Source organism: Megalobrama amblycephala, linkage group LG1 (assembly GCF_018812025.1).
Source record: "Megalobrama amblycephala isolate DHTTF-2021 linkage group LG1, ASM1881202v1, whole genome shotgun sequence".
NCBI classification, from domain to species: Eukaryota; Metazoa; Chordata; class Actinopteri; order Cypriniformes; family Xenocyprididae; genus Megalobrama; species Megalobrama amblycephala.
The window spans coordinates 44,938,906-44,952,542 of record NC_063044.1 but is presented as its reverse complement, the minus strand read 5'-3'; the positions used below and the strand labels follow the sequence as shown (position 1 = coordinate 44,952,542).

The window sequence follows — 13,637 nt, the reverse complement described above, 5'->3', positions numbered from 1 at the left end:
AACATTATGTGTCATCTAGAAATTACGGTAATTAGAGCATGTAATAGAACTGAAGAGAGGCTCTCAGGAGAGCTCGTACAGTAACAGGCAAAAATGTCCTGAGCCCTTCACATAAAAAAAAACAGTCTACAGGCTTTCATAGACAACCTAGGATGTCAGGGAAGGGAAGGTCTGTTGTAATTCTAATTGAAAGCGACACTGACACCGTTTTTCATGTTTAATACTGTAAGGCTGCTTGCTTTAAAGCAATCTATTGTATTAAGTGCTATATATTAATAAATGAGACGTGACTTTACTGGAGTGCCGAATTGCAGAGCTTGTGCAAACGTGCATGTCGCTATGATCAGATGCTTTCTTAACTGCTGTTTGCTCATTACTGTCATTTTTGTTTTGTTTATTTTGTTGTTGAAAGCATGTAGCACATATTTAAACGCTGCTCCCAGAAGTGTGGGCGAACACGTTCTCACTCCCAACTCACAGAGAGACAGAGAGAGATGGACAGAGATTTCTTTACAATGACCAGCTTTGTTTGATACCTTCCAACAAATCCTCTGCATGATTGTCCACACTGAAGCAATTAAACAACAGGAAGTCTGCATATCAACTCAAACTCAGTTACATAACTTTGCAACATAAAACCCCAGGCAGCTCTGCATGACATTCAATACTTGGGATGACGCATAAAAGAGCACATTTTTTCCTCCCAGACTCAGAAATGGCCAAAAGAGAAGCGACTGCTTCTCAGCCGGGGCTTTTGCTGAAACAGACTAAACAATCTGACTGGCTGTCAACAATAATCAGACCAGAGCACGAAGGCCAAAACACACACATACACAAACATACACCTACAGTGCTAGAGACGTTTTGTCCTCCGAATGCTGCTGGTTAGAACAGCAGGGGATTAAACCTGCTAATGCTTTAGTTGAAAAAGTCCAATTGTTGGCAGGCCAATTATGGCTTGTTTGTCAATTCAGTTTACTTTTTTTTTTTTTTTTTTTGCCATCAGTTTTATTTTTGGATTTCACAGTTGTCTACATGTGTGCTTGTTATTCACACAACAATAATATTGCCTAGAAACAAAGCGTGACAACTATTTCACTTTAAATCCCAGAACACACCAAGCCGACGGCTCCAAACTAATGGCGACGAAAGCAGACTGTGGGGTTGGCTCACGTCGGCAGCGTCTGGGTCCAAAATTGTCCCTGACACACCAAACCGACGCTCGACACCCGACAGCCAACTAGCTCGTCCATTCTGCGCCTGCGTAAGATGAAATGCTTATCCGTACCAGCAGAATGATCAGATGGCCAGACTGACCGACGAGCTCCGACGCCAATTCAACATGTCGAATCGGCCGAAAAAAAGCCGATGAGGACCAACTTCAGCCGACGGCGCGGAACACACTGAGAAAACTTAGTCAGCCAATGAACAAAAACTGCCAGACGTCCGATCGTCGGCTTGGTGTGTTCCAGGATTAACTATTAGTGGTTTAAAAACCTCTGAAATCTCAATCAATAAAATTTACTAATAAGAATTTGGTGATAAAACATTCATTTATTAAACACTTTTAAAAGTTTGGGGTCAGTAAGATTTTGAAAGAAATATTTTTATTCAGCAAGGATGTATTAAGTTGATCAAAACTGAAAGTAGACATTTATAGGTTTACAAAAGTTATTTATTTATTTATTTTTAAAAATTGTGTTCTTTTGAAATTTCTATTCATCAAAGAATCCTCAAAAAAATGTATCATGGTTTCCACAAAAATATTTAGCAGCTTTGTCATCACAGAAATAAATTACATCTTAAAGGCACACTATGTAGTATTTCGCCACTAGAGGGCGCTGATTCAAAACAAAGGCGTAGCTTGATGACGGCGAGATTGAGCTCGGAGTCTTAGAAGATGTCGTTTTCATCTCACAGCCGGTGGAAAAGAACCGGGATATGGCTTGGACAGAAATCATGTTCATGGATCAGATTAATAACTTTACTGTAGTATTAAGCAGCGCAGGGCCGAGTGTGGTGGGAGCGCAACGAGACAGCTAGAGTGATTGCTAATGAGAGACGAGCACGACACACGGCTCGACAGTAGCAGAACTTTTATTATGCCACAGTCGCCGCTTCTGCTTCTTCTGGTCAAGAGTATGTGGGGTAAAGCAGCACTGTTTATCATATTAGATACATTTGTGTGTTGAAAGTTATAGTGCTATTCGGTGCGTTTGCTCGGCGGCTCCTATGAGACACTTAATGCAAACTGCAGTAAGCCAGATCAATATTAGTCATGGTAAAACATGGTACTCGCAGTAACTTAAGAAAACGAGATTCAAACAATAAGAACAATTGATAACAATGATTCATTTTCTGTCTATAAATGTCTCCAAACAGTTGCTCCCTGTCTAATAAAACATATAATATATAAAAGCGTCACTGGTGTTTCCATGGTTTCTACAAAATAAAACCAAGGGTAATGCAGGTATGATGTCATTGATAGGCGACGCACGGACACGGTCAGTGTCCTATGGAAAAATTACTTATTTCTCTGGATTTAAACATTCTTGGAAACATCTGGGATAAAGTAAGTTCTCAAGTCAACAAAATATATAACACTGTTCTAGTGGTTTTTGGATATTTTAATCCAAAAATCATATATTATGCCTTTAATATATATTAAAATACAAAATAGCTCCTTTAAATTGTAATAATATTACTATATTTTTGATCAAATATAAACATCCTTGCTGAACATAAAAGACTTCTTTCAAAAACATTTAAAAATCTTACAGACCCCAAACTCGAGTGGTATATATATATATATATATACTTTCTCGGTCATATGTAAAATTAACACAGAAAAATAAATAGCATTCAATGCGCCCACAAGAATGAATGCATTAAGTGCTCACACAGCTCTGTATAATTTAATCTGAGAATGATCACCCAATGAGCACATGCTTCTCCCATGAGATATAATAAGCACTAGGTCTAATGGGTCTCAAACTTTCCACTTACTGCATTACAACCTCCAAACAACAGTACATTCTCTACCCCAGTTTCTGTGGAGCTTCAGGTGGATATTCAAACAACACACGCAATTCAGTAAAATACAGCACGAGTAACATAGCTAATATATAATATAGGTCACAATGAACAACACCAGAGCATGTAATAACCCCAAACAGAAGAGAAACAATCATGCGAGGTTAAACAAAAGGTCTTTTTGTCCATTTCAAAAGAGTCTGCGATCGAGCGCACATCAGAGCCTAACAGCAAACCCACTGTTACTGCGCCATGCTTTCGATTTCAGTGACAGCATAGCAATATTTACATGGGGGCTCTGCATACACACCACGCATGACAATGACTTCACTATGAAGGAGCACAAACGAATGCATGCGAGTGTCAGGGAACTTACCCAAGTGGCTGCAGCACATAATCAGAGTCAGGCTGTTGACAGACGCCGCTCCAGCGACACACACATGCACATGCTGACACATACGCTCAAACAACCTGCCTGACAACAGGTAATGGGGGACATGCAGTGAAATAGCAGAATTTTTCCATTTATTATTTAAATTGCTCTTCCTTCCTCTTTTTGAGGTGGCTCGGCGACACGTGGTGTCGAGCAAAAATCCACACGGTCACATGAACATGGGCGAAAGGGTCACGTGATAAACCTAGACTCCCCAGGCTAGGAGTACCTTGGGAATATAGGGAGACAGTGAGATGGAGAGTAAGATAGGGGAACACCAGGGGGCACCATCTTCTGGTTCCTATTTGATTCCCTCAGCCTCTCTGTGCAGGTGGCATCACGCATGCAGATCAAAATGAAAGAGGGAGAATGAAAGGAGCTGGGGACAGAGAAAGAACCCTGGCGTGAGAGAGTGAGAACACTGCAGAAATGCCTGAGTTTCAATGAATATTTATCAGCTAAGCCACCCTCCACCCCCAACCCCATCCCATTTCTTGGAGCAGAGCCTAATTCATTTGAATGCTTGCCTTTGTTAACAGCTAAATCAGCAGGGCCGTTTGCCACTCCTGAGCTGCTGCAAGGCGAGCTCAACACTGCGTCACACATGCAACGGATACCTTGCAAGCAGACACACTTGTCCTAGTACTAACTTGCTCTGATTCAGGGTGAGAGGCTGACAAAACCACCATTGTTTAAATGCACACAGGCACTTTTCCACACTGCCATGCACTCAGATAACAGCTTTGACACTTTGCTCTTGCCCAACACTCACCATACCACAATCTGGTGGACCTAAAGACCTTAAAGTTTGCTCTGCTCAACTACAGCTGATGATCTGACGGGCATTTATCTGAAGTTATAAGACATGCCTGAGATCGAAACTGAACACCTAGAGTAACATTTCACTGTGTAAATAATCAAAATGATTATATTATATTATATTATATTATATTATATTATATTATATTATATTATATTATATTATATTATATTATATTATAAATTGACAAATAAAATCTAAAAATATATACTTATATTATAAAAAAAATATAAAAATATTGTAATATTTATTAAGAAACATTTTTTGTGTAAATTCTCATTCTCAAAGTGGTTTTCATTACTGGAATACTTGGATTAAATTACTACCTAAATTAAAGGTTAGGAACCTTTTTTTTTTTTAGCAATGATTAATTTAACTGATCAAAAGTGACAGTAAAGATATTTATTATGCTGCAAAAGATTTGTATTTCAATAAATAAATCAAGTCGTCAATAAATCCTAAAAAAAAAATAAAATAAAAAAAAATCACAGTTTGCACAAAAATATTAAGCAGCATGACTGTTTTCAACAGTGATAATTATAAGAATTGTTTCTTGAGCACTAAATTAACATATTAGAATGATTTCTGAAGGATCATGTGACACTGAAGACTGGAGTATTAATTAATTAATTTTTCAGAATTAGATTCTTCTGCATTATAGCAAAGAGAATGGGGGTGAAAAAATGTAATTCTTAAAACATTAAAAAATTCTTAAAACATTATTTCTTTTTGCATTTGAGGTGAAATATAATGTGAACATATTCTTGACAGGTTTTGTTAGATCCATCCAAAGGAAGCCTGTCCCAATAATCGCAGTGCCCATCATTGTTTGCCTTCCAAAATAAAATAAACCAGTGGAAAACTAAGCTTGCAAAAACCTCCCAACATCAGAACCAGCTATGAAACCAACCAGACATGCACAGTGAGGCAGACAACGTCTCTTTCCTTCACAAAGCTCATTGAAATTCCATGCACAGCTCTGGTCAAAGGCGGGGCCAGGCAGCAGTGGTGGCAAACAGGAGATCAGCAATCAGCACCTCTCACCACTGCAGCCACAGATACAGACAGAGAAACAGCCAGAGGCAGCAGCTCGAATAATACCAAAGCAACCGCACACATAATAGTGCTTTGTGGCCTGGTATGAGCCTATGCACAGGAGACAATACTGCCACCCAGCACTGATTTAGAGTCTAAGCAATCACCATACTTCCATGTTATTCTATAGTAAACCAAGTAAAGCAGATCAAATTTCATTTTGTGAGAGGAAGTTTAGAAATCTTTATGATGTTCCATTCAAACTCTGTCCTGTGATTACAAATTTCAGGCAGAAGAGGTCGTTCTCTGCATCATTCACTACATTTGCTACACTATGGGTTGGTACAATTGGTACATATTGCTTAAAGGGATAGTTTACAAAAAAAAATTAAATTCTGTCAGCATGTAATTATCCTCATGTCATTCCAAACCTGTATGCTGTTCTTTAAAGGTCCCGTTTTTCGTGTTTTTTGAAGCTTTGATTGTGTTTATAGTGTGTAATATAACATGTGTTCATGTTTCGCGTGTAAAAAAAACACAGTATTTTTCACATAATTTACTTATCTGTATACCGCTGTTTCCACTGTCATAAAAACGGGCTGATGACTTCCTTGTTCTATGAAGTCCCTCCTTCAGAAAGTTCTGATTGTGCCAGCGCTTGCCTGTGTTGTGATTCGTCAGCTCTGAGCGCTCCGTGCCCGGAAAAGTCACGCCTCTTACCATAACGTGGAGATGCACGCGCTCAGTGTTATTGTAAACGTCTTTAATTTTACCCTATCAATTTCAGCCGGAGTCAGACCCGGTGATTGGACTGCGGGATGAAAATAACAGCATTTCGACGACATGGTGACAAACACACTCTACAAACGCAACTCTTGTGTATTCCTGTGGGCGGAGGTTAGTCAAAAAACTGTTTTAGTGACGTCATTAAAGAAGGAAGTAGAGGGATGTAGTCCAAACTGGCCGTTCGATGTAGGCGACTTCTGTTAAATAAAATATCTCGCTTGGCATTGAACTTTGACCTTTAAAATTTTACAGATTTTACAACAACAACATTACACACTAACTAAAGTTTGAAACATGGGATCACGAAGAACGGGACCTTTAACCTGTGGAACACAAAAGGACAATTCTTATTTTTTATGGAATGTTGCAGCATTTATTATAAATGATTTGTCTGTGCATGTATTTTTTTTATTTTTTATTAAAGGGTTAGTTCACCCAAAAATGAAAATTCTGTCATTAATTACTCACCCTCATGTCGTTCCACACCTGTAAGACCTTTGTTAATCTTCAGAACACAAATTAATATATTTTTGATGAAATCTGATGGCTCAGTGAGGCCTCCATTGACAGCAAGATAATTAACTTTCAGATGCCCAGAAAGCTACTAAAGACATATTTAAAACAGTTCATGTGACTGCAGTGGTTCAACCTTAATGTTATGAAGCGACGAAGAATACTTTTTGCGCGCCAAAAAACAAAATAATGACTTTATTCAACAATATCTAGTGATGGGCGATTTCAAAACACTGCTTCATGAAGCTTCGAAGCTTTATGAATCTTTTGTTCTGAATCAGTGGTTCGGAGCATGTATCAAACTGCCAAAGTCACACCCCCCAGTGATGAACCATTGAAATTTCGAAACACTTATGACTTAACGAAGCATTGTTTACTGAAATAACGTGACTTTGGCAGTTTGATACACGCTCCGAACCACTGATTCGAAACAAAAGATTTGTAAAGCTTCGAAGCTTCATGAAGCAGTGTTTTGAAATCGCCCATCACTAGATATTGTTGAATAAAGTCATTATTTTGTTTTTTGGCGCGCAAAAAGTATTCTCGTCGCTTCATAACATTAAGGTTGAACCACTGCAGTCACATGAACTGTTTTAAATATGTCTTTAGTAGCTTTCTGGGCATCTGAAAGTGTTCATTATCTTGCTGTCAATGGAGACTCACTGAGCCATCGGATTTCATCAAAAATATCTTAATTTGTGTTCTGAAGATGAAAAAAGGTCTGGAACGACATGAGGGCGAGTACTTAATGAATTTTCATTTTTGGGTGGACAAACCCTTTAAATTCATGTGCCCTCATAATCTTTAATAAAAAATAATCCGCTCCATCTTGCAGCAACATGTCTTCTCTTCTCTGATGACGAGTTTACTGGCGTGAGGGCGGGGCAAACCACAACCATCCAACAATCCAGTCAATTCACAAGCAAGTCCCGTCCTCCATTTTTTCTCATTTAAAACTCTGCATCTTCTATTTCGTGATGACTTTAATCTTCACCAAGCTGTTTTACAAACATTGACACATCATAATGACATCTGTCAAGCTCTAAGCTCCCCCACCCCATAAAAATAGACCTTATCACGTGTGTGGTTCCAAGTCTTTCAATTCAAAATATTCAATTTTCTTGTTTTGTTGAGTAACAATTAGCTACATTATGTTAAAAGTACTTTAACCCTGAAACCATTGGTTGTTGGATTCGGGGCACAAAATATCAATTTCAAAGTTTCTTGGCTCTTGTGAGTGTTAGTTTTAAAACGTGATAAAGATAAAGACAGAGTTACTGCCAGTATGTGGGATGCTTTAAGAGTCTGACAGGCCAAACATATGGAGGCTACCCGAATGCTGCTGGCACTGAATCTGTGTGTCTGTGCCAGGTGAGTGGAGAGTCCTTCAGAGATCCACTGCCAGACCAGACACACTCATTAAAGAAGCTGCTGTATTGTGAGTCATCTGAGTCGCAAGCTCTTGTGAACCTCCATGTTTACCAAAGGATGTTTTAGCATATAGTGTGCACGATACAGATCGACTTTGGCCTTTATAGCAGTGCTGATCCAGCAAATAGAATGACAGGATGCAGGCGTCCGACTGGCATGATGAACGAATCAATTACAAGACAAATTAAAACACAAAGGCAATGTGAAAGAAACAACACCTCCCCACAAGCAACCTCAAAACGTTCAATCTTCAAAGATGAGATTGTCTTGAAAATACATACATTCACAAGAGATTTCCTGACAAGAGCATAAAGGAAAACAGAAAACATCCACCTTTAGAAATATACTCGAACGTTCACCAATCACTGAAGACCAGACACAACAAATAAGGGTCATCATTAGCTTAAACAAAACAGATCTGCATATGCTTCACCTTAATGAGGCAGACTTGGCATGGAGCCTGGACACAGTACCAGACAAGACTCAAAAGGGGGTGAAAACATGGATGAGTAAGAAATCAGAACTAAAAAAAAATAAAAAATACATAAATAAATTCCCATGTGATCTTTTTGGAAGTCACTGTATGTGCTAAAATGTTAACAAAAGGTGCATCTTTGTTTAACAATTATATTTATAAAGAATCAGGGCAGTGAACCTCAGGCACAGCCACAAAAACCGAATATGCAACTATGTCACCACATATTGCCAGATCCTGGACAATATTCAAGAACAAACAAAAACACATCAATTTGGCAAACGGGCAAAGTTGCCCTGTATTCTTGCTTGCTTCTCACGCCATATGATCTGTACTAATTCTATTTATTATACTGTATATATGTATGTAAAAAGAGAGTGGCGGGCCCATATCTATTCCCAGCCTTCTTTTCCTCTGAATGTATAAGTATGTATGCAGCAGGGTGGAGGGTTTGCCCTTACCTGGCATGCAGTAGAAAGGACTCCCAGAGCGCAGTGTATGGCAGCAGGTTTTAGCAGACTATAGCACACTCAGCACACCGAAAGCAGTGCCAGACATGGCGGCAGGGGGAGACTGGAGGAAACTGGAAGCAACAACACAAGGGGGGTAAACCCTCTCTTGAGGACACACACAGGACATATAATATGCTGGTGCCAACCATCAACACTGTGCCAGCTCACCAAAGGAATGCTCTTTCTTCAGCTCAATTCCAATTGATGCATTTTTGTTATGTTTACTTTGGTTCATCTAACAATATATAAATATATGAGGCTGAAATTTTTATGAGCATTGGCATGTTACTGAAATCCATACAAGATGCTCTAGTCTATTGCATGTTGAAATTCTTTAAGAAATACATTTAGGGTAAACTACAAAAACTGACCAGAGATGACTGACTCATATAATTCTTATTTTTATTACTAATTAATTACTACTTGATGCTGTCTTCTCAAGTCAGTTGAAGATCATTTTGTAGTTTACCCAAAATGTATTTCTTAAAGAATTTCAACATGCAATAGACTAGAGCATGTTGTATGGATTTCAATAACGTGCCAATTTAGCCTCCAAGGCTGGCTTGTTTGTTGTCAACATGTAAAGCACCGACTTTGTTTCAGCAATTTGGATTACAATAAAGTGAAGAACTTTTGCCCTTTATATTTGCCTTCTGAAAAGAGCAAATGAGAATTGCAGCAAACCTTAAATACCTGACTCTGCTCTCTGAACTTGCTCTCCACAAGATGCTTCTACAATGTGCGTTCGTGTCTGTTGCTGGAATGCTGCACCTTTTTCCGGGGCTGAATAACTTTGTGCGCCATCTTGTGGTGTAAAAACATAAAAGAAACGGGGAGGGGGAGATGCTGTCCTGTACGGATGCGGCAAGATGAGGAACCTGCTCATGGGCTGGTGATGTTTCATTCCTAAAATTAATCGTGATGTGGACTGAAATTAAAGGGTTAGTTCACCCCAAAATTAAATTTCTGTCATTTATTACTCACCCTCAAGTCGTTCCACACCCGTAAGACCTTCGTTCATCTTCAGAACACAAATTAAGATATTTTTGATGAAATCCGATGGCTCAGTGAGGCCTGCATCGCCAGCAATGACATTTCCTCTCTCTTAATGTACTAAAAACATGTTTAAATCAGTTCATGTGAGTACAGTGGTTCAATAATAATATTATAAAGTGACGAGAATATTAGGTCAATAGAGGTAGAGTTGGCCTTGGCCAAGGTCTACCCATTGTGTCCAGAGGAGCTATGAGCAGGGATGCACAGGGGTGCTTCTCATTTCTCCTTTGAGCATCCTGGTTCCCTTTCCTCTCAGCTCCATATTTTTGTTTTTTGGAGCACCAAAAAAGAGCACCAAAAAATGCTCCCTATGCAGGCCTCACGGAGCCATCGGATTTTATCAATAATATCTTAATTTGTGTTCTGAAGATGAACGAAGGTCTTACGAGTGTCGAACGGCATGAGGGTGAGTAATTAATGACAGAATTTTCATTTTTGGATGAACTAACCCTTTGGTGGAAAAGACTTTCCTGGACAAACCTTACACAATCTATAAGTCTATCTAATAGTAATAACAGGTAATAACAGTAACAGTCTAAAAATAGCCTATATGGAAATTTAATAAAGTAATCAAATTTAAATTAAAACACTGCATAGTATTCACTGAATGAATTAAATAGCCTATAATTAATTCCTAATTAAAGCTATTATTTATTATATGCAGTGTTTATTATAAATGATTTATTCGTGCACATCATTATTTTATTTACTTATTTTTAATTCATGTGCACTCGTAAGTTTTAATCAAAATAACTTTAAGGACACAGGTAGTTTATGCAGCTTCTTTGCCGAAAAACCGGACATAAATTCTGACTTTTCACATCTGTCACAATAATTTTACCTTTGCAGTTTAAATAAACCATAAATCTCACATATTTGAACAGGGCGTCTTGTTTTATTATTATTTATTATTATGCATTTCTTAAATAACCAAACTTCAACAACACAAGCGCAGAGCCATGGGTGGAGTATAACCTCCAGCTCCCCTTCTCTCGACCTTCTGTGGGCATGATGGGTGGAGCCAGGGCTGGACTGGTAATCTGGCATACCGGGCATTTTCCCGGTGGGCCGACGCACTTTGGGGCCGATAAAAGGTTATTTTTTTATTTTATTTTATTTTTATTTATTTTTTGCCAAGGACTGGCCCATCACGCAGGGACAGCGGCCCATTGGTTTGTCTTCTGAACTGACAGGCCAAAGTGAGAGAGACCTCCCCCTCCCGCGCTGTTTTTTGTTTTTAATTGGAGCGCATGAGAAACTGCCGCCCTATAAAGTAATAAACAGCGCAAGTCGCTTGATGCCTTGATCCTTTCAGAATTTAGTTTAAAACAGTCGTGTGATATCATGGGAACATTACAGGTTCGGTGGTGAATCTAGCTGAAAACAGCCGCGACCATGTAAAGACATGACGAGGTAAATTGGAAAACGCCAATACACACAACTACAAGCTTGTCAATCCAACACCACCACCTTTATAGTAATTTACCTTGCAGCTACTAACAGTGAAGAAATATGGTGTTTTGGCAGAAATGTATTTATTAAAAATGCTGCTATTATTAGGCCTGCTTATGTTTAATATTGCGGAATATAAATCACTTTCTTTCATAAAGACTGTTTTCGTATTTTCTATGCTTACAATATTTTATTACACAATCTATAGTTTATTTATTTTAGAAACCATATACCCAAGGTAATAAGAAGCATGGTTTTACCTGTGCTCTGTCTACCATGATCTTACAGTTAAATCATAGTAAATTTCATCAGGGCAATTAAAGGATAATTTAACAAAACAGCTTTAAAGCCTGTATCCCATGAAATAGGGACAAAGCTTTATTTTTTATTTCTTTAAATATGTTTTATGACATTTTTAATAGTTCTTATGAATTTTAATTGAAGTAAAATGTTATTTCAATGAGAGCATCATGAAAGATAGATATCAGTGTCTTACATAAATTAGGTGTTAACTCTTTAAAAATGTTATTGTTTTAAAGGAGTAGTTCAACCCAAAATGTCTTAATTTACTCAAACATGAATTACTTTCTTTCTGTATAACATAAAAAATAAAATAATTGGAGTCAAGGGTAGCTTAACCATAATGGTTTGGTTGACAACATTCTTCAGAATATCTTCTTTTTTGTTTTACATTAGAGAGAAAGTCATACAGGTTTGGAACAACATGAGAGTGAGTAAATGATGACAGGATTTAATAGCATTAAATTTACTTAACGGCATGAAAATCAGTGCTTTACTGCCAAAGTGAATTTCTATGTGACAAAAGTGCAATATTAAATTTGTTAACTGCATTTGTAGTAAAATCAATAATATCCATTATTATTTGTCACTGTCCTTGTTCTATTTATTCATTTATTTACTCCAATTTAAGGCCCTAACCCCAGCAAAAACATTCACAGGGGAACTCGTAGGCCGCATGGGCTGGGTTTGTCCAGGGCCGAATTTTAGCCTCAGTCCAGCCCTGGGTGGAGCTGCATCCTCCAGTCACACCCTAACCCTACCTCTCCACCCTTTAAACAGGTTAAGCTCCACCCTTAAGCTCCAGAGAGATCAAGAAGATTTTAATATAAAAATAAGTTTTCCTTCAGTTCCTCCAACCTCATTTTCTTTCCTTGCATCCTTCCTGCTCGCATCCTAAGGGGAATGGAGCTGAGAGGAAAGGGAACCAGGATGCACAAATGAGAAATGAGAAGCACCCCTGTGCATCCCCGCTCATAGCTCCTCTGGACACAATGGGTGGACCTTGGCCAAGGCCAACTCTACCTCTATGGACCTAAGGGGTGGAGCTTGACCTAATAAGATTTAGGGATAGGCAGAGCCATTGACTCTGGTGACAGGGTTAAGGTTAGGGTTACACCCCTGCCTGTAAGAATATGCACTGTCATGTGAGCTTTTTGTTTTGTCCTGCTGGGCTACAGCATGATCCCTGCAGAGAGAACTACAATCCTTCTGGATTATTGCAGGTCATTTTTTGTAAGGGTATGGGTACAGATATAAGATGTCTGCCGTCCTCAAGTGGCTGTCAGAGGAAACGCAGCACTTCTGTTCTCTTATCACAGAAGGGTATTTTTCATTTAATATCAGGTTGAGGAATGTCAGTTTATGTTGTTAGATAGTAAAATTTAGTAACATGCTGTTGGCCAAAACATTTTATGATACCTTTCGTATCTTGTTTTTATAATTATTTTAGAGTATATTTAAATGTTTGAAGGATTCTTTGCTTAGCTGGGTTCACTGCTGGTGGTATTAGAGGGAGAGGCATTCTCCTTTCTAGAGAACATCTGGCGTCTACACCATGAAGCTGGTTTGAGGGCTAGCCAAGTATTTTTCAGTTTAGTTTGTGCCAACCCAATCACCATGAAAGCACCTTTTTATCGGTGTTCATCGCAATAGTAATTTGTGTCCACGGCTAACCTGCTCTGGGACATGTTATGTTCTCGGCAAGAGAGCTCAAACTGAAACTGGACCAATAAGCTGTGACACATCCCTGACACAGTAAAGTTACTCAGTTTCTCTTGATCCAAATTAAAG

General features: G+C 38.6%; 1 protein-coding gene across 2 annotated transcripts in view; it reads right to left on the bottom strand.

The window, feature by feature from the left end:
* LOC125271270 (trinucleotide repeat-containing gene 6A protein-like) overlaps positions 1–9,850 on the bottom strand; it is a 67,139-nt gene extending 57,289 nt beyond the window's left edge. For both annotated transcript variants that reach the window (XM_048195384.1, XM_048195377.1), the window contains exons 1-2: positions 9,732–9,850; positions 8,988–9,109 (exon numbers count right to left, since the gene is read on the bottom strand). The gene's annotated coding sequence lies outside the window, so the exon portion shown is untranslated. The remainder of the gene's footprint in view (positions 1–8,987; positions 9,110–9,731) is intronic.
* Positions 9,851–13,637: the final 3,787 nt, after the last annotated feature.